Source organism: Magnolia sinica, chromosome 8 (genome assembly GCF_029962835.1).
Source record: "Magnolia sinica isolate HGM2019 chromosome 8, MsV1, whole genome shotgun sequence".
Taxonomy (NCBI): domain Eukaryota; kingdom Viridiplantae; phylum Streptophyta; class Magnoliopsida; order Magnoliales; family Magnoliaceae; genus Magnolia; species Magnolia sinica.
In genome coordinates this window covers 20138424-20158801 of record NC_080580.1, presented here as the reverse complement: position 1 = coordinate 20158801, position 20378 = coordinate 20138424, and the positions used below count along the sequence as shown (strand labels likewise).

The 20378-nt window shown below is 41.1% G+C and overlaps 1 non-coding gene across 1 annotated transcript; it reads right to left on the bottom strand.

Annotated features, from left to right (window-relative positions):
* Window positions 1–13057: 13057 nt before the first annotated feature.
* Window positions 13058–13164, bottom strand: LOC131254463 (small nucleolar RNA R71). The gene has a single exon (XR_009175578.1). It is a non-coding gene; the product is annotated as a small nucleolar RNA R71 (small nucleolar RNA).
* Window positions 13165–20378: the final 7214 nt, after the last annotated feature.

The following is a 20378-nucleotide window of genomic DNA, read 5'->3' as shown; positions in this document are numbered from 1 at the left end:
TTTATGTAACAATTCTTTTGTCATGGATGGGATGGTTTCAATTGTCTAAAAGAAATAACTCTTTAGAATCATAAGCAATAATGATGCCTTGATTAAATTTTCAGATGACCTTTTTCATCTAAATGATCTTGACTATCCATTTTAAAGGCCATCTATCAAATGGTTAATATTTGCTAGATTAGCATGATGCTTCAACGGTAGCCCATGAAATATATGTTGGTCATAATAAACAATCTAGATCATTAGGCCAGACTAAGTATATGTTGGTCATAATAAACAATCTAGATCATTGGGCCAGACTAAGTATCCCAATGCAGCTAGGAGCACTACAACTTATAATGCTCTAAAAGCATTGGAGCATTTAAAAAATAATTATTATAAATAACTTGCAGTATTGGGCGGTGTATCTCTATGATAATTATGGGTAATAAAAGGTTATGAATTCAACACCTATCCAAAGCACCATTTAATCCATCTCCGACTGATTATGATCTGGCTCATCTTTATCTTTAAAAAGTTGACTTGTCTCTCTATACATACAAGTAGAAGATTTTATTTTTCTTTTTGAAATCCCAATTGTTGGGAGTCAGTAACTATGTAAAAATATTTAAAATGAGATGATACACAAGAAAGGCTGACAATTTAGGTTTTGAATTTAGCTCACTTGTTTTAAATATTTTAATGGTGAAGATTTTGTCTAGTTTTACTGGGTGAAGCCAGAGTGCATCTAGTCAACTGAGCCTTGAATGATTCTTGATTTAGACTGAGTCATGACCAAATCAAGTCCATTTTAGAGTTGATTTAGTTCAGTGGATTGTTGTTTTTCGAGTACTTTTCAAACAAAGCTAGTATAGTTAGAGAGGGAAATGTAAGATCACATCAATGCGTTTGGTCTCAGTGTCATGGACACGAGAAAACATCTCTCTTAAGTCATTACACCATTTCAAAAGGATCAGTAAATGCATTTTTCTTTCCACCAATGGTTTTATATTATTTTATGCATTAGACGGGTTGACCCCGGAATCGCCCAACGAAATTCACACCAATTGAAAGTTCTTAGTCATCCTAGCTGTTCTCTAAAACCAGATTGATTGTTCAAAGACCCATGTTGCATTTCATGCATGTGCCTATTATTTTGTTTTATCTCATCTGTCGGCATCAAGTACACATAATCCAGACCCACATGTAACTGATGGACCCGACCTGATTTTTAAGGCTCTAGGGCCAATTTAATGGAAATGGGTCTACCAATATTTTAGACGCGGTCTAGTTAGGCTTGAGTCAGGTTCACCATTTTGGACCCAGATAAAATCAGGTTGGTAGTTTGGGCCGGGTCAGTTAATTTTGTAAGTAATATTGTATATATAAAATAAGTATTAATTAAGAGATACTGATTTACGTACACTACATGTGTGTAAAAAATGTACATGTGTGTGCATTGGAATCCGTCCATCGGGTGGTGCCGATCCTAAGACCCGACGGGTACCAAGAACTAATCAGATCCAGTTCAGGGTCTAAAAGAACATAATCTTGGTGGTTTTGTGGATAATACAATATTGGTCCACAATGCTGACATGTCATGTTGCTTCATGACGCAAGGTAAACATGGAGATAATGTGACATATGATCCAGGCCGTTGAAGTGCACCACTTATCTGTCCATACATCCACCTTGGATCTTTGGGGTTTATTATTGCTGGAAATGAGCTCAGTTCGCCGGTTAGGTTCTTGTTGTAGGCAGTCATATGGGCCAGGCTAGGTTTTGAGTCTTGTTTTAGGCTCTGCAGGTGGGCTTGGGCTTGTTTCTTTAAGCTTTACAAATAGAGTCCCATTTGAATACTAACAGCATTGGGACACTAAGAGAAGATCTAATCCATATTCATCTGGACTGTTCATTAGGTTCGACAAAAATTGCAACGGTTATGGTGCTAACATCACACTGACATAGCAAATATGAACATTTCTTCAATGGTCTTTAATATGGACGGTCAAGATCATTTACACCAAATAGGTCAAATGAACAATCTGATCCATCCACTTGTAAGTGACCGTTATGGATTGTTTATGATTCTCAAGGATCACTTTTTTGAGGCAATCAAACCAGGGACAAAGAAAATAAGGTCAAATCAAGGATGGATTGGACCATCCGATCAGTACAATGTTTTTTGCATGGTAGGCAGTGAAATGTATTCTGGACTGAATGGACAGTACAGATCAATCAATTGGCTTGTCCAAGTGATCTAATGCAATCAGGAGCACCGCACTTTGTAATGCTCTGAGAGTACTAGAGCATTTATCTTCTATGAAAAGTGAAAACTCGGTCAATGCATCCTCCGGCCTTCAATTTATGTTCTGGGCCTGGACCTGCAAATGAAGCCCAATGAAAAAACGGAGCTGAACGTGACCTGAAATGAGGGATTCCCACATGTTCAGGGAAGTGGATTGCATGCAGCATTCCTATCACTCTGGGAGGACGTAGTCCAAAATCTGTGTTCCCCATTACGATGTATGTGTTATCCACACAGTCCATCAGTTTTGCCAACTAATTTTAGAGCATGAACCCAAAAAACCATGCAAATCTAAAGCTTAAGTAGATCACACCACAGAAAATATTGGGGATTGAATTCCCACTGTTGAAAATTTCCCAAGGTCCACCGTGATATTCAATTTGCAATCCAACATGTTCATATGGTCATACAAACCTGGATGAAGGGAAAACACAAATATAAGCTTGATCCAAAACTTTTGTAGCCCTTAAGATGTTCAATCCCCACTGTTTTTTTTTTTTTTTTTTTTTCTTGTGGTGTGGTCCACCTGAGCTTTGTATCTGTATTTTTTCTTTTTTTGATCTGATGAGCACTAAAATGATCTGGGCAAAATGGATAAACTAAGTGGATAAAACACATATTATGGTGGGCCCCACATAGCATGGCTTAGGCCATCCCTGTGGCGGGTGCTGCAGGCGACTGCTTCCCATCAGTGGATTGTGTATTACCTCCATCAGGATGCAGCAGGACACCGACTCAACGTGGTGGAATTTGGTTGGCTGGTAAAAAATAAATTCAGTCGAGTATATGATTCATCTAACTACCTTCAAACGAGTTTTGGGTGGGCTGGCTCATCTCTGATAGAAGCCTACAACAGCCAACTAAATTTCATCAAGTGTAGTCTATTTCTGATAGAAGCTTGTAACTAACTAAATTTCAATAGGTGACCTCTGATATAACCTTGTCTGTCCAATAATACCCAATCCACATCCCACATTCAATGATCTTCATCACTCGTTGGCATGAGTTTATGCCAAGTTTTCAGGACCACTTTACACCACTCAAATGCTTGAGTTGAGTCCTTATTACGCAGACTGACAGCGAGGGATATTCAGATTTAGTAGTGACTGCTTCAGTACTGAACTCAGTACTGGTTGGAACCCATCAATGCTTTGTGGGCTCCACCATGATGTATGTGTTTTATCCATGCCGTCCATCCATTTTACCAGCTCATTTTAAGATATTATTCTAACAATGACATATATTCAAATCTCAATTGCACCACACCACAGGAAACAATAGAGATTGAATGACTATAGCCAAAAACTTCTTGTAAGCCACAGAAATTTTGAATCAAGCTGTTTTTTGTGTGTTTTCCCTTCATCTAGGTTTATGTGGCTTTTTGAACAGTTGGATGGTAAATAAACATTGTGGTGGGCCCTAAGAAGGTTTTAATAATAAGGGTTATAATTCTCTTTACTTCATATGATTTGGTCACTTGAACTCTAGATCTGCCTCATTCTCTTTACTTCATATGATTTGGTCACTTGAACCTGCCTCATTTTTTGTCTCATATTTAAATTGAGCTAGCAGAATCAATCAACGGCGTGGTTAAAATACGCATTCACCCAACTTGAGCTGATGAGTGTATTAGCACACTCATGCAGTATGCTGCCGGACCTCACCTAATGTGGTGGGACATGGATTGCGTCCTACCCCTGCCCAGACGATAATCCGTCCGGGCGGGGCTATGTGCGATCCACCGTGATGTAAGTGTTTTATCCACGCCGTTCATCGTTTTTCTCGGATCATTTTAAAGTATGATCCAAAAAATATGGCAAGTTCAACTCTTAGTTGAACCACAAAGTGGGATTGAACTTCCACCATTAAAAAGTTCTTGGGAGCTGGAGAAGTTTCAGATCAAGCTTATATTTGTGTTTTCACTTCATCCTCGTCTAAATGGCCCTATTAATAGGTTGGATGGTTAAAAAACATCATAATAGCCCTTAAAAAGGTTTCGATGGTGGTTGTCATTATCACTGGAGCTTCCTTTGGCTTGGTCCACTAGAGCTGTGGCCCTGCCTCATTTTAGGATCATATCATAAAATGGTATGATAAAAGAGATTAATGGCGTAGATAAAACACTTACATCATTGTATGCCCCACAGAGCCCTGCCTGGACAGATTACCATCCGGGTGGGGTATAGGACACAATCCGCATCCAATGTAGTAAGGCCCTAAAATAGGGAGATTTGATTAATTAAGCATACATCAGCCATTGAATTACTTTCAGACATGTTTTTCTTGGCTCCATCTAAAATGATAGTGACACGTGACGTAAACAAATCTTGCCATCTATAACCAGTGAGAATATCTTTAATAGAGCCGTTACTATTATAGGTAGAACTTTCATGAGATTCCTCCTCTCATGGGCTATGCACGCTTTGATATTCACATTATACATCTAAAAATCATTATCATCCAAAACTCAAGTAGGCCACACCACAGGGAAAGGTTAGGAATGGACACCTATAAATTTTATACAGAGCGCACCGATGGAGTTTAAGTGCCACCTAATGTGCCCTATGGTAATTACCTACAATGATGGCATAAGAAAATTCAAGCTGGCCTTACTGCATGAATTTAGAAGTTTTTATGCATCATTTTATTAGGTGGCCTACCCAAGTATTAGTAAGTCTAAATTTTAGGGTCAAGGCCAAGCAAGGGGTGATGCACCTGATAGTCCGGGTTGATTTTGAGCACATTTAAGTTGTTTTCATCAAGTAAAAGAAAGCTAAGTCAGAGTAGGTACCTTAACCAACCTAGGCAAGCTTTTCCTTTTTCAGAGTTTTTCATGTAACCTACCCTATACGTTGAGAAAGCTGACCACTGCCGCTACATAAAGTCATCTAAAAGAACAATGATTATGAGTGGCATGCATAGAGTTAGATGAGATGGTCCACACGGTGGGCTCGACTTAGCCCCAGATGAAAAATAGCCCTACGATCGGGTCAATTGGAGGATTTTAAAATCTAACCGGTGGACATTTGTTTTTTCAATTTGGCCCAGTTCCTACTGCTCACTGTTCCACCCATTGCAGGATTGGATTGCATGAGTTTTTGCAGTCGGATATTAAGTGGAGTTCACCATGATGTTTGTGAGAAAACCACTCAATTCATCTGTTTTGCCGCTCATGCTGGCACATGAGTCTAAAAATGACACAGATCTAAAACTCAAATACCACTCCATAGGAAAAAGTAAGGAGGGAAATGCCTACCGTTGAAACTTTTAAGGAATTCACCGTGATGTTTATTTATATGCCATCTAACTGATCATAGGGTTATTTCTACTAAGATGAACCGGAATCATAAGAATATTAACTTGATTCAATATCTTCCATAGCTCCACGAGTGTTTCAACAACGGGTGTTTAATCTCGTAGTTTCCAATGTGGCTCACTTGAGTTCTGGATCAGTCTTAGTTTTTGCTTATTTCCTATCATGAGTTGAAAAAAACAGATGAATATCACAAACATCACATTAGGCCCCACGTAGCTTCTGACTAACTTCCGTGTCGCACGGGTCGCAGGCAATCCATGTCCATTGATGGCTAAACCGTCACTTCAGAGAAATTGTAGTAGGTCTATCTACAATGAAGCACGTTTTGAGAGGGTTGGATGGAGACCCATGGAAAGAGGAGGATGTATAGGTATGCCCTACCAGATTAGGTCAAATATACCGTCCAACGTATTCAATGAGGCAAATCCTATCGAATGTCCATACAGCAATTTCTTGTCACCAGGGGTTGAATGGAGCCCCTGCAATCCTAAGCACTGTGTGGCCCACCGCGATATCATCCAAAAAATCAAATATATGCAACATCTGCCCCATCCCACAGGAAATAGTAGGGATTAAACCATCATTGATGAAAGATTCCAGCAGCCTCTTGTGAAGTTTACATGCCATCAAATCTGGTAATATATAAGGAGACTCCAATCATAATCACAGAGGAAAAAGACACATACATATGAAATCGTACCATGAGGTCGGCCTCGTGAGAGCTTCGTATGAGGCAAGTTGTGTGGGCCCTACAATGATGTTTGTCAGACATGCTCATTGTGCATTTGGTGGGTTTCAGACATCTCCCACACACAGCCCAATGATCACAACGCACCTTCTTAGGTAAGCACCTGTGCACGCATTTTTGTTTTTGTTTTTTATTTTTTTATTTTTTTATTTTTTACGCACACACATACCCCCACACACTCATGCTGCGCGTGAGTAAGCATCTGTGCGCACGTGTCATGGGCACAAAATCCAAACGGTTCACATGATGTGGCACCTCGTAAAACCCCAGTGCCCAACTTTTACCCTGATCTGAAACTCTAGTGGGCCATGAAAAAGAAAACAATTTTATCCGTTGATTTGCCTCTCTTTACTATGGCCCTTGAGAGTTTTGGATTAAGATGAAAGTTGGGTTTTATAGTTTCTTTGGGTGCCACATCACGAGGATTGTTCAAATTTGTACCCACGATGGGTGTGCAAAATTGCGCACAGCTGCTCACTTGCGAAGGTGGGCAGGTGAGCATTACTCTCTCTCTCTCTCTCTCTCTCTCTCTCTCTCTCTCTCTCTCTCTCTATATATATATATATATATATATATATATAGAGAGAGAGAGAGAGAGAGAGATGCTCATACACAACTAGTTGGATATTTCAAATTGGTCCAACTAGCTAGGCATTAAATCATGGAAAAAACTTTTGTTGGGAATTAGTAATTATCTCCCTGATAAATTGTGTATACTATATCCTACTTAATAAAGATGCGTACACGTATTAAAGTTATGGACCGTTTATCAAATGGCCCGCTAATTGGATATTATTTATAATAAAAAATTATTGAAATATACTTATTTCTTTACCTACAAGTGCAAGTAAAATCTAGACACTTGTAATGCATTTTTAATTGTCCAAATTTCTCCTATAACTGTTTTAACTACTAAATAGTAAATAATTTTTTTTATTTTATTTTTTACATAACATGATTACAAGGTACTATATTTGTTCAATGGACCAAATCCCTTACATATTTGATCCATTATCTGAATAAATTACACTTGTACAACTTCAAACTATAATTCCTCTTATTGAAAAGGTAGCCTCTCTCTCCCCATTCATTTATTACTCTCTCTCTCTCTCTCTTGATATTCTATCCAACAATAACAGTGTCGTGATCTATTATTACTTTAAGGGTCAAAAAATTATGCTGACACACGATTTAGTTAAGGCTACACTTAAGGCAAAAATTATGCTGAGTTTTTATTTTTATTGGTAAATCTCTATAACACACCATATAATCAAAGTGGATTTTATATACAAGTCAATGTGGGCCCATGTAATGCCCCATCCAAAAAGGAAACAGTGTCCTGAGGCGCATGTGCGAACCAACACAAGATCAGATAATTTAGTCGTACATGTGGGCTTGCTATGAACTAATTAATGTCGAGCTTGACCACTAATGAGATCAAATCAAACCGTGCTCGGGTCGAGTACAGGCCATAGAGCTAAGTAACCCCTTTATATTCGACGATTGTCCGTACGGGTCATGTATCGCCTAAGGAAGATCCAAAAATTTCGAAACTTTGTCAGGCCTTTGGGCTCGCTGGGCTTGTGGTCCCACGCGGACGCCATGTCTCGAAATTACCCTAAAACTATTTCTCAACGCTGCCATGCTGGCACTTACAAGCCGCAAGTCGCATGGTTTAAAGAAATAAAATTATGAAATTTACCCTTATAATCCCGCTGCTTGAGTATGCAAATCAGGGTGTTCTAGCCGTCGGATCTCTTCTAAATTCACACCGAAGGTTGGAGATAATTCCCAGCCCACGCGTACAAAATCTGGCCATTGATTGTGGAACGGTGACCGTTGATCGCGAATCAGGCTGCTGCGGCATAACCCCGCATCCGTTTGCAATCAAACTTTGCCCGATCCTTCATCAGGCCATGGGGCATCTATCCCACGTATCAGATGGGCGAGGGGTCCATCAGAGTAGCTCTAATAACTTGAAATGGACTCCATATGACTATTTAGGGAATTTCCTTAAATCTGAGGGTCAATTGAAATAAATCTCGACATATAAAAGTCCAGCCTCCTCTCTCTTAAAACTCCATTTCTCAGCTGAGAGAGAGAGAAAGGGAGAGAGAGAGAGAGGAGAGAGAAAGCCCCACCTTGATGTGCATGTGAGCTTGGTGCTTGGATTTTGAAGATTTCGACACCCCTACCTCTCCTCTACCAGCAAACTTCGTTGTTCTTCGCCGTTGGAAGAGAAATTCTAACCCATCTAAGGTAATATAAGGATTCTCATACTATTTTCATAAATTTTGCAACATGCATGTGATCCATGTCCATCCGATGCAATGCAGGGTCCTGACACCTTGAGCTTGCGGGCCCAGCGTCGCTAAAATCATCTCAGCAATCTCCAGTTAAGTTTAGGTGAGGACCATTACCTTTAGGTAGTCAATTATCATGCCTAGTATAGGTTTAGTGAATGTGTGTGGTGCATTGTTAGTGCATGTTGCTGAATTTTCATTTGGGCTACAAAATTAAATTAATGGACTAGAAATTGCTGAAATTAATAAAGGGGATTAGAACCTAATACCCCCAAATCTGTGACTTGTGCATTTGAATGCTTATATAGGGAACAAATATCTAACTTTTCCGAAATCTATGCTAGTTGGTTGTAAATTTTCAGATTTGGTGTTAACTATGCTTTAACAATGATATGTATTGTTGTAAATTGCTAATTGTCGGTTAAATGTTGCTACATGTCATTTGTGTTAGGAGTAAAGGCGTGGAATGTTGTCACATTACTAATTTGCTGAACTACTTGCTTAATTTCCTCGATTTATATCTGAATTATGTGAATCTTGTTAACTCACGGAAGGCTAGTTGTTGTATATTGATGAATGATTGCCCTTATAGTTGTATATGTTGGAACATGGTGAACATGACCCGTATGGGTTAGCAGAACTTGAGATATTACTGTCCATATACTTAAATTGCTGATTTATGCCTACCTTGAGTGAACTATCTTTGAGTTTGACAATACAGGTTGTGTATTATTACATAGACCCTTATGGATGGGCCGATTATCTGGAATTGCTCGGGGCGACCCCCTTTTGTTGGATTTGTCTGCGAGTAATGTGGACCGAATAGCTGAATTATAGGTTGTTGGCCGTAATTGGACTATGCGAGACTAGGTTCTCAGGCCGATTAGTTATGGTTTAGCCCATCGGGGTACATTAACTAATAGTCGACCATCCTTGTATGTTAACCTTGTTTGATCACGCCTGTATGAACCCGAAATAACCTAAGACCGTTATGCCCATTGTTAACTATGGTTTACGGCCCACAAAGTATCATAATGCAGAGTGTATGTACGAGCCTGGACCGAAATGGGTGCTTAAAGCATGGACTTAACGCTCTGATGACACCCAAGGCAAGGGACGGACTCCAGGAGACGAAGATCGATGGAATTACACATCAGGGACCCAAGAAAATCAAGAAATTGAAGCTCAAGTGGCCCGAAAAGTGTCCAATGCAAGATCATAGGGTTCCCACCATCCGATCAGTTCAAACTTCATACGTGGCCCGAGGACCATAAATAAACCGTACACATCAAAAATCAGCCATTGGATCTGGATATACTCCAGTTTCGTTCCCAACCGTTTAAATGAGCTGACAAAACTGATGGACGGAACGGATTTCTCATTAACATCTCTGTGGGGCCCCGCTGGTGATGAATGTGCATAAAAATCACGTGCACCAGCTGTGCACTGAACTTCTCCCAGTCGGTCAGCGCACGCTGACCGACTCTCTTCTCCAAATCAAAGACGGACACAGCGTCATTGCGCCGTCCGTCGGTTCCGTGCAGTGGGGCCCATTCCTCATCAAAATTTGCAATCTGGACCGTCCATTGTGTACAGAGGAGGGTTATTAACCTCACCTAGGTGGAATTTTTCTAGGAAGCAGCGTGTAGCAGATTTTGACCGTCGAAACTCAGGATGGACGGCGGAATACAATATCCAGTGGGCCGCACAAGAACCTACGAAAACTACTCCTCCCCGACTGATTTTTCACAAGGAATCCAACTGACGGAGTGGATTTCCTCTCCAGCATCGTTCATGGCCTCCACCACGCGTCAGCGCATGCCCTGTTACGGGCGTTCGTGAAAGCCGGACGCCGTCCGACGTTCGCGGCGGGTTGTACGCCCTTGGGAGCGGTCGGACGGCTAATCGGAACCGTTCATCATGTAGGTGGGCCAAAAATCCCCCAAGGGACGTTGTTTTTTCGGAAAGATATGATTGAAGTGGGCCGTGTACCGCTCATCTTCTCGGCTGCGTAAAAAGAGCTGCGCAGAGTGTCAACTGCATCCGTGACGGAAACTGCCGTGCGTATACAGCCAGCCACCACTCTCTCCTGCTGCTGATATAAAAGGAAAAGAGAGAGAGGAGATGGGGTATCGGAGGGAGCTAGGGAGAGGAAAAAGAGGAGCAGAAGTCTGTGCTCGGTTTGGGGCTGCTGTGGAGAACGTGGGAAGGAAAACGGATTGGCTGCCGAACGCGGAGCAGTTGCTGCTGCTGTGCACGATCAGGGATTGAAGGAGTTTGGGCAGAAGGCTGGAGATCTGACAGGAGAGAGAGAAAGACAGGGAGAGAAGAAAGAAGTTTTTTTTTGCTATGTTTTTTTTTCTCAAATTTCTGATGAGATCTAGCCCGACCATGCGGGGCTAAACCTCTTAGCTAGGGCTAAGAGGTGAAGCTTGTAGTTTGATGGGAGAAACTTTTTGCCTTTAATTTAAATTTCTAAACTGAAGTTGATATAGTTGATTATTAAAGGAATATTTTTCTTAGTTTTTAATGGCATATTGTGACTGAAATTACAATGGGCGTGCAATGGCTTTGAATATTCCTTTCCTTTTTTATGTTTATGAAGTCAGGAACCTCTGTTGTTCATCATTGTCCCATGGGCATGGTAGGATGACAGTACCTTCCTGACCTCCATGGCATGTTGATTGATTGATAATTAGATTAATTCTGTTGTTTGCTTTGTCTCCTGGGCATGGTTTGGTGATGGAATCCACTCTAATTCATACACCTTTCATCTCTTGAAACCTATATCAATGGCAGTTCAGTAAATTTTCATAATTTGTGATAGTGGCATACGATCTCCCTGATCTCTACAAGTGGATCCTCTGAATCCCTAGTTTCTTCCTCTGAATTCCTTAAAGTTTTAGATAATTCTTCCACAATTATTTCTTAAAATTCTATTTGGTTTAGATCACATCTTAGTCTAGTTCTAGTTCTACTTAGTTTCAGATAACGTACAAGTATCAGTCCCTGTGGATTCGACCTCGGTCTTACCGAGTTTATTACTACATCACAACCCTGCACTTGGGGTGTGAACAAGTTTTTGGCGCCGTTGCCGGGGACTGATAGTTACGATTTTCTGAAATTAATTAGTTTTAGAATTAGGATAAGATTAGGATTTTATTAACTTTAGTTTTAGATTTTTTCTATTTGATTTTTAGAACTAACTTGTTTCCTGTTTTGTAGGATCCTGACATAAAATCTCTAAATTGGTAATTCTTTCCTAAATTCTCTACTTTTTCTTTTTATAAGAATTAGGGTTTAGATCTTAGAAACTTTCTAATTCTAGTATCCTCTGTTCTGTAGGAAATAGGTTATTTTTAGAATTTAGGTTATTTAGAAATTGACTTTCTATTTTGGTTCTATTAACTTTCTAATTCTAACACTTTTTGAATCTAATTCTGTTTCTTAATTTATTTTTAGGATTTTTGTTTAGAAACTAACCTTCCTATTTTGTAGGCCTTTAAGATAGAAATCTCTATTTTGGTACACTCCTTCCCTACTCTCTATTTTTCAATTTTCTTGTAGTAATTTACTTTTTAGTTTAGGCTTTCCTAGTTTACTTTAGAAATTTCCGTTTTTCTTTAAAGAATACTTTCTTTTAGAAATTACTTTACTGTTATTTTTCTTTTAAAGTATCGTTTCTCTCCTTTATAGAATCTAACTTATTTTTGTTTTATTTTGCAGGTCCTTAACTTAGGAGCCTCAATTTGGTAATTCCTTTCCAATTCTCCCTCTCTTTCGTTTTAGATTTTCTTTTTTCCTTCCTTAGGATTAGGCTGTGAATTGAGGGCTGCGAGTGTTTCATGCCCAAGTGGGCCCGTGACGACACTCGACGTCTCTTGACTGAAGGAGGAGTGGTTGAGGGGTTGACTATCCATCGCAGGATTAGACACCGCTCGAAATCCCCTGAGTTAACTGAGGTTATGGCTGAAGACCAACCTCCTCTACTTCCACCCAGGGTGGAGGATAACCATGATGAGAATGAGGTGCAACAGGCACCCCCGCCTCGTACTTTACGAGATTTTCTACAACCGGCGGGAGTGAGTACGCCCTCATGCATGATTTTTCCTGAAAACACAGGACAAATGGACATCAAGCCAAGAGTTATCCAACTCCTTCCCAAATTCCATGGACTTGAATCTGAAAGTCCATATTTACATTTGAAAGAGTTCGATGAGATAATAGCTACATTATGTTTTCCTAATGTATCTGAGGATACAATTAGGCTGAAACTCTTTCCTTTTTCCTTAAAAGAGAAAGCTAAGACGTGGTTACATTCACTGCGTCCTAGATCCATTGGCACATGGAACGACATGCAGAGGGAATTCATAAAAAAATTCTTCCCACATCATAAAACGATTACCCTCGAAAAAGCAATCATGAACTTTGCCCAAAACGAAGATGAAACATTTTTCCAATGTTGGGAAAGGTTCAAAGATTTGGTCAGTTCATGCCCACAACACGGATTTGAAACGTGGCGCATTACAAATTTTTTCTATGATGGACTGACATCTTCCATGCGCCAAATGGTCGAGACAATGTGTAATGGAGAGTTCATTAATAAAGACATCGACGAGGTATGGGACTACCTCGATAGTTTGGCTGAAAAAACACAATCTTGGGACTATTACCCAAAGTCGAACACCACGTCTAGGCCAACTCAATCAAAGGAGAAAGGTGGATTATATCTCTTGAAAGAAGAGGATGATCTCAAGTGTAAAGTGACTACGCTCATAAGGAAAGTTGAGGCCATGGAAGGAAAGAAGGATAAGGTCAATGAAATTGTTTGCGGCATCTGTGATTGCAACATTCACACAACTGAAAATTGTCCTACAATACCTGCCTTTCGAGGAGTGTTGAATGAACAAGCCAATGCCGTAAATAACTATCAAAGACCTTTTACTGGACCTAACTCTAACACATACAATCCTGGCTGGAAAAATCATCCAAACTTTAGTTGGAGGAATGGACAAACGGCGACTCCTCCAGGTTTCTTCAATCAAAATCCAAATCAAGTGAAACCTCAAGAGGAACCGGTTCAAAATCCCATACAAGAGCCGGCTCAAGCAATGCGGGGAATTACAGATTTTATGCAAAAGATAGATTCTCGTATGACGGTTATAGAAAAGGGGATGCTTCCTGCACAACCTCTCCCCAATCCTAAACCGCAGTACGAGAATAATGATCCCAGCTCTTCAAATCAGATGAGGCATGCTAAATCCATCACCACTCTTAGGAGTGGGAAGATCATTGATAAAACTCTTCCGGTTAGGCCCAAAAGGCCTCAAGAACCAGAAGAGGACAACAATGATGGATCCAGTGATGCCCCACAAAAAGTAGAACCAGAACTTCTAGAGAAGCCAGTTGCTCCATTCCCCCAATGGTTGGTTTCACCAAAACCTCTCTCTAACTCTCAGGATATCCTGGAGGTGTTGAAACAAGTGAAATTCAACATTCCTCTACTTGATGTCGTTAAACAGATACCTTCATATGCCAAATTTCTAAAAGACTTATGCACGACCAAGCGACGGAAAATTATTCAAAAGAAAATCTTCTTGACTGAGAAAGTGAGTGCCATCCTGAAGCAAGACGTGCCGCAGAAATTCAAGGATCCCGGTAGCCCAACCATATCATGTGTAATCGGGAACCATCGAATTGATCACGCACTTCTTGACTTAGGAGCGAGCGTCAATTTGATTCCCTACTCGGTATACAAACAGTTAGGTTTGGGTGAATTAAAACCCACCCTAACCACACTACAACTTGCTGATCGCTCTGTTCGTGTACCAAGAGGGATAATTGAGGATGTGTTGGTCCAAGTTGATAGATTTTACTACCCTGTAGACTTTATCATCCTGGACACCGAACCCATCAATAACATGAGCACTCAGATTCCCGTCATTCTTGGTCGCCCATTCCTCGCCACGTCAAATGCAATTATCAATTGTATGAATGGTATCATGACTATGTCTTTTGGAAATTTGACATTGGAGTCAAACATTTTTTTCAATAACGGCAGCAACTCAGAGGATGATGACGATTTCCACGACATTAACATGATTGACTCTTTCGTGGAAGATACGACACCTCTGACCTTATCCTCCGACCATCTAGAGACGTGCCTGGCCCACTCCCATGATTTTGATGATGACATGATTAGGGAGACGTGCGCCTTGCTTGATACTGCACCGGTACTTGAAGTTAACCGATGGAGGCCACAATTTGAAGAATTACCACAAACTGATGTAGTGCCTCTACCGTCTAATCTCAAGCCGCCGAAGCTTGACCTAAAACCTTTGCCCTCTGATTTGAAATATGCCTATTTAGGTCAGGATGAGACATACCCGGTGGTGATCTCTGCCCACCTGGAGAAAGAACAGGAGAGTATGCTTATATCTACTCTCATTGAGCATAAAGGAGCCCTAGGATGGACGATAGCGGACCTCAAGGGAATCGACCCCTCGATTTGTACTCACCGCATATATCTTGAGGATAATGCAAAAACCGCTCGGCAACCACAACGTAGACTAAATCCAAATATGAAGGAAGTGGTTAAAGCCGAGGTTCTTAAACTATTGGATGTGGGTATTATATACCCTATATCTGATAGTCAATGGGTGAGTCCAACTCAAGTGGTCCCTAAGAAGTCCGGAATCACCATCGTAGCCAATGCTAATAATGAACTCGTGCCAACTAGAGTCACTACTGGTTGGAGAATGTGCATTGACTACAGGAAGTTGAATACCGTCACGAGGAAAGACCACTTTCCTTTACCATTCATTGATCAGATCCTGGAAAGGTTAGCTGGTCATTCCTATTACAGTTTCCTTGACGGGTATTCGGGCTACAACCAGATAGAGATAGCCCCGGAAGACCAGGAAAAGACCACATTTACATGTCCCTACGGCACCTTTGCCTATCGAAGGATGCCATTCGGACTATGTAATGCCCCCGCCACCTTTCAGCGATGTATGCTTAGTTTTTTGTCTTACATGGTGGGGCTATATCTAGAGGTCTTCATGGACGACTTCTCTGTTTATTGTCCATCTTTCAGCAATTGCATGGAAAGTCTTTAATGTGTTCTGAAAAGATGTGAAGAAAAGAACTTGGTACTTAATTGGGAGAAGTGTCATTTCATGGTTCAAGGGAATTGTCCTTGGGCATATCATCTCGTCCAAAGGAATCGAGGTAGATAAGGCAAAAATCGATCTTATCTCTAACCTACCTCCACCCAAGAACATCGAGACGTGCGATCCTTCTTAGGACACGCAGATTTTACAGAGATTCATAAAGGACTTTAGTCTTCTCTCGCCCTTTATGTAATCTTCTTCAAAAGGATGCTCCGTGCGAGTAGACTGAGCAAAGCCAGGAAGCTTTCACCAAGCTTAAAGGCACGTTAACCATCGCACCTATCATGCAACCACGACTGGATCCTCCTTTTGAACTTATGTGCGATGCTTCGATTATGCTCTTGGGGCGGTCCTAGGCCGAGAAAAGACAAGAAGCCCTACGTCATTCACTACGCAAGTAGGACTCTAAATCCCGCCCAGGTGAACTACTCGACTATGGAAAAAGAACTGTTAGCTGTAGTGTTCGCCTTGGACAAATTTAGGTCCTACTTGATCGGATCCAAGATCATTGTCTACACAGATCATGCGGCACTTAAGTATCTTCTTTCTAAGAATGATTCTAAGCCCCGCCTGATACGATGGATCCTTCTACTCCAAGAATTTGATTTGGAAATCAAAGATAAAAAGGGAGTAGAGAACGTAGTGGCCGATCACCTTTCTCGCCTTAATACCTCTAAGTCCCTTGAGGCGACCCATATTAATGATATGTTCCCTGATGAACAACTGTTCAGAGTCTCCCATTCACCTTGGTTCGCTGATATTGCTAATTATCTTGCTACAGGTGCCATACCGACACAGTGGACTGCGTAAGATAAGAATAAATTCTTCACCGAGGTGCGCAACTTTTTCTAGGATGATCCTTATGTATTTAAATATTGCCCAGACCAAATTCTAAGGAGATGTGTACCAGACGATGAGCATCAGAGCCATCTCCTTCTGTCACTCCGAGGCCTGTGGTGGTCACTTTTCTCGCTAAAAAGACCACGGCCAAGATTCTCCAGTGTGGCTTTTATCGGCCCACTATGTTTAGGGACACTCATGAGTTTTGCAAAGCTTGTGAGCGTTGTCGAAATTGGGAGCATTGTCCCGCGAAATATGATGCCTTTGAATCCCATTCTTATCATCAAGCATTTGATTGGGGCATCGATTTCATGGGACCATTCCCCCAATCGTTTGGAAATCAGATATTTTGCTCGCCGTGGATTATGTCACTAAATGGGTCGAAGCGATTCCGTGTCGAAAGAATGACCATCGCACGGTCATTAAATTCCTAAAAGAGAACATCCTTTCTCGATTCGGACGCCTCGAGCCATCATTAGTGATGGGGGCTCACACTTTTGTAATAGACCATTCGAGAGCTTAATGAAGAAATACGGTATCTCTCATAAGGTGAGCACCCCATACCATCCACAGACAAGTGGACAAGCCGAGATTTCTAATAGGGAAATTAAACATATTTTGGAGAAAACGGTTAACCCGATCGTAAGGATTGGTCAATCCGATTGACCGATGCCTTATGGGCATACCGCATCGCATTTAAAACTCCTATTGGAATGTCTCCTTTAGACTTGTCTATGGGAAAGCTTGTCACTTGCCTCGTGGAGTTGGAACATAAAGCGAATCTGGGCGATCAAAAATCTAAATTTCAACTGGACCACTCGCTCGCTACGCAAACTTCAATTAAATGAACTTGAAGAAATCCGGAACGATGCGTATGATAATGCGAGAATTTACAAGGACAAGATGAAAGCATTTCATGACCAACACATTTTGCGAAAATCATTCATGCCTGGTCAGAAGGTCCTTTTGTACAATTCTCGATTACATCTCTTTCCGGGTAAGCTTCGATCTCGTTGGACCGGCCCTTACATTGTTGTTACTGTTTTTCCTCATGGGGCCGTTGAGATAAGAGATCCCGACAATGGCAAGGAGTTTAAAGTCAATGGCCATCGATTGAAACCATTTGTCGAGAAATTTGATTCAGAGGACATGTCCATGCCTCTGACTGATCTTGTTTACCAGGATTGATCTCCTAGTCTGATGGAGGTATAGGTAGGTTTCCTGTTTTCTTAGGACTAGGGTAGTTGCTTTATTTGTCTGGCTGAAGACGGTAAACTTAGCGCTCCTGGGAGGCAACCCAGCTCGTCATTTCATTTCTTTTTTTTATCATTAGTTAGTTCAATGTTTGTGGGTAACATTGCTGCAAACCCTCACGAGATTACAACTCGTCCACTAGGGGTAACCTAGGGGTTTAAAGGCTTGTTGCATACGCTAAATGCAATCGAGAGCACCTGCGAAAGTGGTATAGGTAGGATTGTATTTTTGTTATTTTATTTGTTGGTTTCTCTCTTGTGCTGACCGCTCTTACGTAGAAATCTTTGAAAAGCCTCTTGATTCTTTCATTCAGGTACTATCTTTCCATCACTCTTATTTTTCCGTTGTCTCATGTGCATTGCATGTCTATTTCTTTTTACATTGAGGACAATGTAGATTTTAGGTTGGGGGTGGGAGATTAGGTCACCTAATCAGCATTTTCTTGGTCTTGAACAAAAGTTGTGAAAATTTTAAAATTTTTCTGACATTTTGTTGAAGTCGAAGTGATTTTGACGGCCATCTAGGGCACTTAGAATTTTAAGATGCGTGATGTTGGTACTATTAAATTTCAGTTATCTATTAAATTTCACAGCTAAGTTTGAATTATTAATCCATTATTAGAATTTGTACACATTGGTTGAGTCATGAATTCGCAGGACACATCTCGCTTGCATATTAAGGTTTCAGTTCGATATTAAAGGATTAACTTGGTAATCACTAAACATGAAAGGAACCAACTTGGAAAACTGAAAGGATTGGGCAAATGGTCTTTACCTTAGGTTTGCTCCCTATAGGTGTAGATTTAATTCCCCATGAATGATATGTGAAAAAGTTGGGTGTACAGACTTTACCTTAGGTTTGCTCCCTATAGGTGAGGATCTGATCTCTCTTCTTGGCGTTATTTCTAATGAAAAAAATCAAAAAAAAAATAAATAAAAATTAAAAGAATAAAAAAAATAATGTGTAAGCCAAGAAGAGTTATCGTGAATTCTCTTGTTGATTACCAACGATATCCTGAAATAAAGAATTGAATATTAATGTTGAAAGTTGGGATTACACTTTACACCTGTGGAACTCAATGTTTAGGATTATTTCTAATTACGGGACTAATACTTTGAATTTGGTTATGAAGTTTACCGTGTGTTTGGATCTAGGAGAGAGTAAGGCCCAACATTCATGAATTGTTGAATTCTAAATATCTGGATTGTTTTCCAAAATCACTTGAGTTCATAGAAATTCTCCTGTAATTCTCAACTTATTTTTTCGCATATTTTGCTCGGGACTAGCAAAATGCTGGTTGGGGGTTGTGTTGAGGGTCAAATATTGCATATCAGACCCATTTATTGCATTGATTTACACGCATGATACTGCTTAAATGGCCTGATTAATCGTGTTTATAATGCAGAGTGTATGTACGAGCCTGGACCGGAATGGGTGCTTAAAGCATGGACTTAACGCTCTGATGACACCCAAGGCAAGGGACGGACTCCAGGAGACGAAGATCGATGGAATTACACATCAGGGACCCAAGAAAATCAAGAAATTGAAGCTCAAGTGGCCTGAAAAGTGTCCAGAATGCAAGATCATAGGGTTCCCACCATCTGATCAGTTCGAAACTTCATACGTGGCCTGAGGACCATAAATAAACCGTACACATCAAAAATCAGCCATTGGATCGCTGTGGAAGTGGCTCAACGGATAGATCAGATCCTTAAATCCTTAAGTGGGGCCCACCTGATATCTGGATATTCTCCAGTTTCGGTCTCAACCGTTTAAATGAGCTGACAAAACTGATGGACGGAACGGATTTCTCATTAACATCTCTGTGGGGCCCCGCTGGTGATGAATGTGCATAAAAATCACGTGCACCAGCTGTGCACTGAACTTCTCCCAGTCGGTCAGCGCACGCTGACCGACTCTCTTCTCCAAATCAAAGACGGACACAGCGTCATTGCGCCGTCCGTCGGTTCCGTGCAGTGGGGCCCATTCCTCATCAAAATTTGCAATCTGGACCGTCCATTGTGTACAGAGGAGGGTTATTAACCTCACCTAGGTGGAATTTTTCTAGGAAGCAGCGTGTAGCGGATTTTGACCGTCGAAACTCAGGATGGACGGCGGAATACAATATCCAGTGGGCCGCACAAGAACCTACAAAAACTACTCCTCCCTGACTGATTTTTCACAAGGAATCCAACTGACGGAGTGGATTTCCTCTCCAGCATCGTTCATGGCCTCCACCACGCGTCAGCGCATGCCCTGTTACGGGCGTTCGTGAAAGCCGGACGCCGTCCGACGTTCGCGGCGGGTTGTACGCCCTTGGGAGCGGTCGGACGGCTGATCGGAACCGTTCATCATGTAGGTGGGCCAAAAATCCCCCAAGGGACGTTGTTTTTTCGGAAAGATATGATTGAAGTGGGCCGTGTACCGCTCATCTTCTCGGCTGCGTAAAAAGAGCTGC